Genomic DNA, 12,032 nt, shown 5'->3' on the forward strand with positions numbered 1-12,032 from the left:
GACTACCTTGGTGAATAGAAACATTATCTAAAGGTTGGGCCTTCTAAGAAAAAGTTTGTTCTAAAAAAGAAAATAAAATCAGCACCTATTGTCTCTTCTTGTCAAAATTTGACAGTTTTCCAAAAAGAAGATCATCAAGTACCTCTTGTGATTGAAAGCAACCACTGTGATATGGTTAGAGAATATCATTTGCATGTTGAGTATGGTGATGAAGACCATCATGAAGCCACACCCACTGAGAATAATTCTTTGGATATGGTAAAAGAATCTAGTTTGCATGCTAAAAATAATGATCAACATCTTCCTCAATCATCTAATATGATAACTTGCTTTGTTGGGTTTTCCACCACGGGGAAACTTAGTGATAATTAGCTACATGAAAGATCTTCATCGGCTATATCCTTCTAGGAACTCAAATCTTTTTCTTTTGAAATATCTGATGTTGTCCCTACTATTGGTGATGATTGGGAAAATGTGATAAATCTACATGAAAAACAAGGAAACTATTATCTTGATACATAGAGGAAAAATAAAATTTACCATCTTCATTATACCTCTCAAGGAGAAAGATTAGATCTTGAATTACCACATGAGCAAGAAGAACCTTTGAACGGAATTATTGAGGTTGAATCATGTAAGAACTTGTTGTCAGGTGTTTTCTTTTCAAAGTTTGAATCTTTTAGCACTAATACGTTTGGTACCAAATTGCAACAGCAGTGTCGTTGCAATTTTTTCGTCACAACCTTGTCGTCATCGCAATTGTGATAGTAGACCGTCGCAATTGCGACAATGACAAGGTTGTGATGAAAAAATTGCAACGCCACTACCGTTGCAATTTGGTACCAAATGTATTAGTGTAGATTTGATACATCTGATATATATTCGGCTAGCTACTTTGATCAAGAAAGTCTAATAGTTCTTCAAGATCAAGAAACACTTAAGGGTGGCAATGCTAAAATAGAAAATTTCTTGCATGTTGATTATGAATGCTTCTATTTTGGTTACATGGAGATTACCAAAACTTTTTCCACAACATAAAACACAAAAGGGTCTTGAAAATACTAAGGTGTAGACTATTGGGAATACATTCTTTTTCATGATAAGTTTATGTGGAAAGCCTAAATTTGAGTCTTATGAGGTTGGTCATAAAGTTGTGTCAGATACAAATCACCTCATTAAAAATCATGTTCGAATGATACAACTACATTTCCTTGGAGTTGAGTGGTTATTTGGAACTGGCATAGTGATTCAAAGGTTGCTCCAAAAGATGATGTTTGGTTCCATGCTTTTATCTACTACTTGATGGTTGCTTGGAGTGCTACATCTCATTTTCCAACCACTTTTTCATACCAGCATATATTTCTCTCAACTAGTTAATGGTTTTCCATGAGTATCTAGGTACATTCTTCTAAGTATGGGTTGCTTGCCCTATTCTTTGTACATAAAGTTTTTGTTGTGGCTAGGTGTAGTTTGCTTGTTAATTTTTTATTGCCAATAGTGTAGGTGTTTCTGGTGTTTCCCTTCAATAAAGTTGCATTAGCTTTGAGCCTTCCCCTTTTTCCTTGAGTCAATCCATATTGTGAATTTTCCAAAAAATAAAAGCCCTTGCGAATTTCTTGGCAACAGTCTGTACCCTCCTAGTTGTACTATCCAAGTTCAAATCCAAGGCTAATTTTACATCTTAGTATGCAGTTTCAAAACTTAGATTCAAATGCATAGCTCTAGCTTCATATTCAATTCAATTTTAGTATGACTATGCATGACCAGTTTTCAGAGTTTCTCTTGGCATTATCTTCAGAGGTTGGGGTCTTGGGAAGAATTTGTGATGAGTAGCCTGCACTATAATTTTAGTGGTAATATTTTATAGTGCCATTTCCCTCTAGTCAAGCTACAGTTAAAATAAATATATTTTGAAGGCACTCGTTGGTGGATATCTCCAACAACTCCAAATAGAAAAGGATCCCTAAAGTAATAAAGTGAAAAAGTAAAAAGTAAAATAATAAAATGTTTCATGACATATTATGGTATTCGCATGCCTTGCTAACATTAGTATGGGGAGGCATCAACTATATATTATTAATGCTGCAATGATGAAGGAGTTTATGTAATATTCAAGATGTTTTGAGCAGACAACTATTGCAATAAATCTTGTGGTCATGTACAGGAAGGAAGTATAGAAATTTTTAAGTGAATGCACATATGTCCACATGTATAATGACTGTAGTTGTTCATGAATACTAGGAGTGACCAGGCTAACCCTAATTAGGGTTGAGATGTCATGGCTAGAACAAAAGAGAGTCAATCGGTGAAAATTTGTTCACCTAAAGTTAAATTTGAAGCAACTTTGCAGCTGCTTCAACTTTGAATTCATGAGGAAATAGCAAATGTCAAAAGGATAACCCCAACACACATGGCAGTACACCACCAACTCAAAGAATCATGGGTCTCAAACATAAGTGTCACTCCTTGGGTACATATTTAGAAAATATGGCGTAATGCATGCAATCTCTTGAGAATATCCACTTCCAAGTTCCACAAGAAGGATTTGAATGCCAAGGGGAATGGCATGAAGTACTATGCAATAGTTTGGAAGGTTGGACATTACATGTTGATAGTCTAACAAAATACCTAATCCATAAAAGCATTCAAGCTTCGGTTCCATGAAGATCTTGTGAAGGTTGAGGCATTGAATATGAATACTCAAGAAATATGAGGATATATGAAAAGATTATACCCAATGCCAAAAAATTCTCCAGTTGCAATGCCCTACTCTATTGATTTGTGTGCAATTGTTCTTAGGCTCTCCTACAATTTTTCATATTTATACTTTCTCATTGGAGTCACATGAATATGACACATATAAATGGATTACACCAAGAGACTCTAAGAAAGAAGTTACAACAATGTAGTTTGATCAAGCTAAAGGCTAGCACTATCAGGAATGTCACATCATGGGATGTAAGTAATGAAGATATTGAGCATGGAAAGGAGTGTCTTCAACATAGCTCAAAATTTTGAGAACTCTCATTCAAAATTGATGCCCACATGACTCTCACATTATAGAAAAGCTTAGGAAATGGTTGTGAATAGTTTGACTAGACATCAATACAGTTTTGATGTTTATTTTTAAGGTCACAAGTAGAGAGACAAATTTGAAACTACACCTCATACAGTGTGAATCCTTAGTTTTAATACTCCTTTCTCTCTATTGGCAAGAGTCATTTAGACCTCTCTAAAATTGGAAACACTATGACAATGGTGGCATACTGTCCTTGGTGCTATCAATAATGAGAATTTAAAATAACATGAAGATTTATTGAATAAAGTTTTGATGTCTCACGCAAATTTAATCAACAGATATAAAGTAGGATTCAATGACTATTCAAAATATCTTTCTCATTTGCATCGATATGGAAGGCTATTCAATCTTGGGACACATTGTTTTTAAATATGTCAAAGCTTAAGTATGTCATTCATTGAGATAATGGGAATGGAAAGACATAGAGGAACTGAGTTTGAATGATCAAGAATAATGAGAATATAAAGAGGTTGTGCTTGATGCCAAAAATGTTCTAGTTGCAATGATTCTCAATGGATTCAATGGGTTCCTAGCTAGCTTAAATCCATATTTAATGGTATGTAGTGGGGTAGATTAATACGTTAATGAAGTAGAAAGAATCTTGCATCATGATAGTTCCAAAAGATTTGAATGACTCAACTATTCTGGATAGTGGTAGATTTTTTAATTAATGACTCTACAACACAATGGATAGCATTGGATAGTAACAGATAGAGATTCTAGAGTTCTCTGCATCCCAGCATGGAATGCAACCCCTAGAAAGAGCCAATGTTATCTAAGGTTTTGAAACCCTAAATTTTTCTCTCCAACTTAACTATGTTATAATTAAAAAATGGTAAGCTTTTAAAGGTTATCATTTATAAATTATTTTGCATTATATAATATTTAATTATTTAAAAAGATTAAGTATTATCATTTTAAAATGCAAAATAATTGATTATCAATATGACATTAATCTCTCACATAATAATTCTAAGGGAAAGTTGATAAACATAAAATGAGTTAATTCTTTAAGAATTAATGTTAGTATAAAGTGCAAAGTAATTATTGCACTTAATATTTAAAAAATCAAAGCATGAAGGTGGCAATTTGGAAGGTGAGGGATAAAGTAAAAGGAGAGAATTTAAAATAATTAATTCTTTAAAAGAATTAATTATTATTGTACTTTAAGGAAAACTTGTACGGGGAGAAATGAAATAGGGTAAATTGTAAAGTTCAAAATAATTAATTCTTTAAGAGAATTAATTATCATTGTAATGGGAATATTGTTTCGATAAGAAGTTGGGGTAGTTGCCAAAATTCTTTGCCAATTTATTTAATGAGAGAAAACTAAATTGTAAGGGGTTCTTGTTCTTCTTGGGTTTGGAAATTGTTTGCACATTTTTCAAGATAGGGAAGGCATTCTCAATTTAAGGATTTTTAACAAAGAAGGGAAAGAATAGAGGATTTTTTTTTTGCAACCTTTGTATGATGTAATGACAAGTAAGCATATGGTTGTTTTTTGGCTTATTTGAAATAAAGAGGGATTTACTTTGAAATCCTATGGTTTTAATTTATTTTTCTCTAGTTGGAAGTGATCCTATGGTCACTCTAGTCACATTTGAAATAACTTCTTGATCTCATTTATTAAGGTTTTTGGAGTGTGATAAAATCTTGAGGTTTTATTCATCCAAATACACAAAATGAATATTATAGTGCATTTCCTTTATCTGTAGATGGGAAGATTGATTAGATAGCCTCTATTCTATGGATTTGATTTCCTTTCCAATTGTTTAATTTAAGGTTTACATTCATATCATGTTGATGAATTAATGTTAGTGTTCCTTCTTTGCCTTATGGTTAAAGGCATATTAGAAAATCAATTCTTTTGAATCAAAAGGAGGGAGTTGTACCTCTATTTCAAAATTTAGAGAGTACTTGACAAGATAATTGCAGGTGACTTTATTGTTAGTTTTAGAGTTTGTCCTTCTTTTGGGTATTCAAGAGTCAATTGTAAAGGTGTTTTTGGAGAGGAAAAACTAGTTTACTAATAGTTATTTTGAATCCAAAATACTAGAATATAATTTATTTATTTTCTTGTTCGAATTATAACTACTAGAATTCAAAACCTTCAATTTTCATGATTAATTTGTAAATTGTGGTGAACTAACACCACACTATTTATTTATTGTTGAATTTAATTTAATATTTGTTTTAACTACATTTAATTTAAATCATGAATTAAAAAAGTAGATTCTTTTGTAGTACAATAAGAGTCACCCATATTACATAATTCCTTTGGGCAAAAAGTTTTGTATAAGGAAGCATTGGTGAATGAGGATTCCAATATAGGAGGAGCCAATAAGGAGGCTTTGATTATTAAGGTATATTGTTAAAATCCATTATGTTCTTGGGTTGGTTATGGTTTTTGTTTTCATTCACGTGGTTGTAGACATCCTTTATCCCTCCTATTCTCTTCTTAGTTTTTCCCTACTTCCACCCATTATTCTAGTTGATTCTTTCTTTTAGTTTTGGTTATAATTTTACATCTTCTTCCCTCATACATCTTATTCTCTTATATTTTTCTTTATTTTCTTTCTGGTCTTACTATAATTCCCAAACATATTGAATTTGGATCTATGAATTGAACTATCAATGTGTGTTGTTTGATGATTCTATTGCTCACTCAAACTATAAGTTGCATAAAATACCAATATTTGTATGGTTGTAAGATCATATATTTGTTTGTTTTACGCTGCATAAATTAACTATTATTCTAAACTCCATATAATGAAGTAGAAGATAAATTTATTTTCTTTTGAAATGCCAGAGGAGTTAAAGATGGTGAAAGTCTGCTACCTTGGAGTAGGATATGTACGGGGGAAACCAATGGTTTTCATTGCACTAAAATGCCCTCATATCGATGCAACAATCTTAGATATTTTAGTAGCCAGAATTATTGCCTAGAATAGTGACCAATTGTCCATTTTTGAGGCTGGGCTTCATGAGGTTGTAAGAAATAGTAGGGGAAAAAAACCTCATTTTTAGTACTAATTTACAAAAGCATATGATTGAATTAGACATTATATTCATTTTAGTCAATATCCCAATAAAAGTTGGATGTTCTAGGGCTGAAAAAGCCATAGATTTGAGCTATTGGGAAAGTGTTGTAAGAATGATAGAAAATGTTTCAATCTCAGACAAAATTATGGTGGAAAAGGGCACTGTACCCATGAAAACAACATTGATAATTGAAAAGGTTCTCATGCATTCCAAGAAGGGATTAAAATTTTAGGTCCTTTCAAATCTAGAGTTTGTTGCAAAAGGGAGTGTCATTAAGGATCTTTTCAATCCAAAAATGTGGTCATTGGAGGTAGAAAGAGTCCTCAAGGGCAGAAAGTAGTTGAAGCTTTGAGAGTAGTGTACACAAATTGGGTTCCTTAGAAAAAGATCATCAGTACGAATTTGTGGTTTGTAGAAATATCCAAAATTGCTGAAAATGCACTTTTGGCTGAAAGGATTTCATTAGTGAATGTGATTTTTTCTTTGTGTGAAGTAGCTAGCGAAGATGTTATAGAGGTTGCTAATTCCATTGGGATGAATTCATGAATTGGGCTAGATTTTTTGAATGCCAGTGTTGGCTTTGGTGGTTCAAATTTGAAGGACATTTTGAACTTGGTTTACATGTGTGAATGCAATGGGCTAATTAAGGTAGCAAAGTATTGGAAATAGGTTATAAAGATAAATGATTATCAGAAAAGATGATTTGTGAACAAGGTTATTTCCTCAATGTTTAATACACTTGTGGGGAAGAAGGTTTCCATTCTTTGTTTTACATTCAATTGGTGAATAGTTAATAACCTACCAATTGATGTACATAGGAGTCTTGTTGATGACCAAGAAAATATTAGCATTTATGACCCACAAGTAACAAAGGAGTGAATTTAGACAACCCTTTCCATGAACAAATTTGTTTGGGATCATTTAATGAGCCCTTCAACTATGAAACAAGTTCAAGTTGTTTGGGATTCCTATGAAGCTACAAGGGATGCTCATGGAGTGTGCATTCTAATGAGGAGGGATGAGCTTAACATTCTAAACTACCAGAAGATCTATGATAGTATGCAAAAACCTAGTTTTATTTTTGATGGACCAAACTATGTGGACATATAGAAGCTCAAGGATATTGATTTCATTTTTTATTTCATTTGTAAGTCTCTAGATCCATAGTTGAAAGATCTTACCCCAATGCCATAGAAGATTCATTTTATTTGTCTATTCATATCTATATTGTGACTACTACATCTGATTATGGAGCTAAATGATCAATGAATTGCTATTTTTAACTTTAAAAAAAAAAAAAAAAAATAGTGATTCTAAGAAACTATTCATTATCAAATAGGAATTAAATGATTATTTATTTGTTCTAATATAAATCTATACTTTTCATGTATACAGGTTGATTCAACCATCAAGTTAGATCCTAATGTTATAGGCATCCTTTTAGAGTTAGAAGAGGAGTATTATCAATCGATAAGGTATTTTATTACTATTAGCAATCATTTAATACTTTTATATCACACTATTATCATGAAGATAAATTGTTGATTCTATTTACAACTTTGGTTTTATGATGACCATACATACAATCTAATAATGGACAAAGAAGCCTTTCTAAAAATAAACTAAAATCAATGTTCCATGGGGATGGCAGTACATAGAGATGGTTATGGGTATGGCTATCTTTCAAAGGTTAAATCCTTACTTTTAGTTTTCTTAGATAATTAAAAGAGGCTAAATTAATTTCATGTGCTATTTTGAGTTTATCTCTTAAGAAGTTTGAGAATGGGCCCCTTAAAGATGTTTGTGTTAGAGAAGGGAAAACTCAACAAGATGGGGCCATACATCTTGTTGATGTTTGAAAATGTTACCCATTTCCAATTATCTTGATGAGAACATAATACATCTAGGGGCAGCTAACTCCCATTTTCAACATGCCCATTCAAACACTGGGCCAACTATAAGGCTAGACCCTTCTTCTTCTTTAGGCTCTGCAAAACCTAGGCGGGTAGACCTATAGATTCTTCATATGGTACCAATTGTCAAAGCATAGACTGAATCTATTCAAAGCAGATAAAACCCTTATTTCTCCTAAGAAATCATGAAATAACACAAACCTATGATAGCTAGATGCAGATCTATGAACCTCATAAGCTGAGTGAGGGCATTCTATGATAGCTCTTCAACGTGAAAGCGGAAAAGAATTTGATTATTTATGTTGATTTCAACAACCCTTAGATATGCACCAGTGAGAAAGTAATGAACCTGTAGCTGATCAGTGCCTAGTCCATTGGGAAAATTCATGGATCACAAACATACATATGAATATCTGAGACATGTGTGTATCTTCAGATATAGATCTATCTATTTAACTTGTAAATAAACATCTATGTTTAGTTTAAAATCTCATTCTTACCTGATATCCTCCTCAATAAATCTGCAACGCTGTTGATTTCTATGAAGCACTTACACAATTCCTTGAACTATCAACAACAATGAAACAACATACAGTCTTAGGGGAATACAACTACGACCTAAACTCTTTGTTCAAAGATCATAAAACATTGAAATTCAATGAAAATGGAGACAAGATCCAACTAAAACTTAATTATCTGCTGCTCTTTGCATTATTTCCTTGAAAATATACAATCATATGCATGAAATGAAAGACATGAAACAACCTAATAGATCTAAACTATCTATATTTATCTTCCTACTGCTATTCACATGAGAGAAATTGCTGAAGAATGGAGGTGGAATCATAGTTCTGGATCCAAAAGAATGGTCTCACAGAATGACTACAAATTCTCTACCAACAGTGGTCTCACAGTCACAAAAAAATGGAACCCTTCAAATGCAAGAAAGAAAGAATAATATAGAAGAGAAAGAATTCTCAGATCTGTTCTAAAGATGACAATTGTCCACTTGAAATTCAATCCTGTGCAACTGAGTAACCTCTTTCTTCTTTCATCCCATCTAATCTGATTTTTGTTTCATCATTTTTTATAACTGATTTGCAAATATCTTTGCTTAATGATGAAAGCTTTTTTGAATCACCAAAATATCTGATTGCCCCATAAAAATGCCAGTGAAAATGAGTTTTTACTGAGTAAATCTGAACAAATCTGACCCCAACTACATTTCCATTGCCTTCTATTGATATTCAGGTCATTACCTTGACAAAAAATCAAATCTGAACTTCCTGATCTGAAAATGGTTGCAATTTGGGAACCTAGAAGAAAACCTCCTGTAGTTTGGTGCCACATGTCACTTGCTGATTAGCTTGCCTGACTTGCACCATCTGCCACATGTCCTCTTCTCGCTAACTCGCTATCTTAATTGTCATGCATCTTTCGCTCGGCGAGTAAGTGAGGACTGCTGGACATGCCACGTGGCACGATCTCGTTCAACTGCTCTGAACTTGACACATCCCCTCTTGCTCGCTGCCACTTGTCATGACCTGATTCACTGACGGCACTAACATGGAACCCACACAACATTTTGGATCTCGTTGGTTTTTTATGTTTTTTCGGCGACCTCACTACTTTGCTAGCTAGAGTTGCCAAGATTTTCTGACTAGCGAGGTAGCGACTAGCCAGATTCTTGGGTTTTTTTATTGTGTTGATGTCATCAGTTTTTAATTGTGCGCCCGTTCAAAATTGTGCTCTGTTCAGATATGGCTGAAATCATCCTCCTTTGGGTTGGATTGGGGGGTCCCGCGCACACAAGCCTTGCCTTTACAAAAGCCAATGCCTTTAATTCACAATACAATATGAATGCTTTACAATTTAAAGACATAAGATTCTTCCCCCACGACAAATGTGGGATAAATTGTTTTAAATGTTTTTTCCCTACATCCCATGTGGACTTCTTTTGAATCTGCATTTCCCATGGCACTTGAGTTGGTCTATCCTTTCTTTATCACATGGCGGTGGTCTACTACCATACATGGAAATTTAGTTATTTATTTTTGTGCAGCCTCCTCTTGTTTTTCTTAGTGATTTCTACTCTGCTCTTTAAAATGCAAAGCTCCTCCTAGCTGCAGCTTTTCTTCTAAATGTGAGGCACTCTGATTTCTTTTAATATGCCACTCTTGCTTAGACTCCCCTATTATAGCCACTGGCTAGAGCCTCCTTTCTATTCAGACTTGGCATTTTTCATATGATTAGCGTAGACCTCTGTCTTTTGGAAACGTGGATGATAATCACATTGTGTTTGGATGTAAACTGTTCCTTTATGTAAAAAATGTGGTGTTGCTTGCTATGATGTGAAGACACTGTTAAAAAATGTGAGCATCCTTATGTAATGTGGCTATGAGGGAGCTTGTAAGCCACGACATCTGCAAAAACATGGATGACTTAAGTATCACGTTGAACTTCCTTCAGCTTCTACCTTGCACGTGGATGCCTCCTTTACATGAGAAACTTTGTTTTGTAGGAGTGTAGATGTGGAAGTGCTGCCATTTCATTATTTTGGCTATTCCCTCTCATTAGACATGCTCTATGCTGCATATTATCTCCTTGGTTTCTCTTGGATCCATCGAAAAAAAATGCTGGCATCTTAGTATGATTTTGCTATTTGAGTTCTATTCTTGAATGTTGAACTGGGAGATCCTTCAACCTAAGATCCCCCTTACCTCACCTCCATATGACCCAAATATTTATTTTATTGTCTTCAACAGAAGTATAAAATTGTTTTCTCTTTAGTCTGTTCATTGTGGGCAATAACATAATTTGTTTTTCTTATTTCTTTACCTCTCCATTATGCGTAGGATCCCTTTACAATGTGAGCTTTCTCCTTATTCCTTTTAGACAATATGATAAACATATGAAATGCATTTCGGTGATTAACATTATTACATTCTCTCCTCTAAGATATCTTTAAATTTCCTTGAGCTTTATCAATCCTAGTAGATTTAGCCGGGCTTCAAGTGGGTGCAGCTAAAAAATTTCGTTTCGAAACAATTGATCCGGCCAATTGATCCCATGACTCCATTGCAATGAACATAATTTAAAAAAATCACAAGAACATTACTTTAAAACTCCATTTTAATCATTTTCGCACCATTGTGAAAATTGTGTCAGGAGGCCTGCCAGGTGGCCATAAAAACTAACTTAATCAAGTAACCAGGCCATAAAAATCGGCATGAGTGTTCAGTCCTGCATACTTTACCACACTGAAAATTTTTAGCCCATGACAAATCTCCAGTCAAAAGATTTTAATTGCCAAACATCCATACTTCAATTACCCTGCAGGCAAACAATGTTAAAAAAAAACATAAACTGGGCTCAAGTTCGGCATTATAAACTGGGTTATTGATCACTTGGGTTTCTGAAAACTAGGATATAAGCTCTTTGCCATGAAGAGAATATAATTCCATGTTTTGAGCTCATGAAGAATCACAAGGCACATTTGGAAAATTTTCGAAAATAGGCACTTGGAAATTTTAAATTGGCAAATATGTCAAAAAGTAGTTTTTGGTAAATGGACGGACATATCAAAGTATGCAAATGGATTTTTCATGACTCAGGAACTGGCATGCTTCAAGTATTTTTAAGAGACAACACAATGATATAATCCATTTAGGCTCACCAATCAAATGATCAAAGTTATAACGTGCCGAACAGGGGTACGAATCAACCTGGATACCTTAGTCATAACAAAACAATGTAAACTAGGTTTTTGATCATGCTAGAAAACTGATCAAATGGATTCGTCATGATCTTAAAATTGGAACATATGAAATCTTTGACCCCTAGAACACAATGAAAAAATAATTTCCCCATTTGGATCAACTGGGTCAAAGATAGCATTGGTCAAACAGGGCTTCCCAGAATTGTGAACAACTACACAAATGTACAAAATAGTAAATGACCAACTTTGAGGGGTTTGAAACCTAGTCAAACGAATTTGA

At 33.8% G+C, this 12,032-nt stretch overlaps 1 pseudogene; it reads left to right on the top strand.

The window, feature by feature from the left end:
• Window positions 1–5,899: 5,899 nt before the first annotated feature.
• LOC149565743 (UDP-glucose 6-dehydrogenase 1-like) lies at window positions 5,900–7,315 on the top strand (annotated as a pseudogene).
• Window positions 7,316–12,032: the final 4,717 nt, after the last annotated feature.

Source organism: Cupressus sempervirens, chromosome 3 (genome assembly GCF_028749045.1).
Source record: "Cupressus sempervirens isolate cs-2001-9-10 chromosome 3, ASM2874904v1, whole genome shotgun sequence".
Classification (NCBI taxonomy): Eukaryota; Viridiplantae; Streptophyta; class Pinopsida; order Cupressales; family Cupressaceae; genus Cupressus; species Cupressus sempervirens.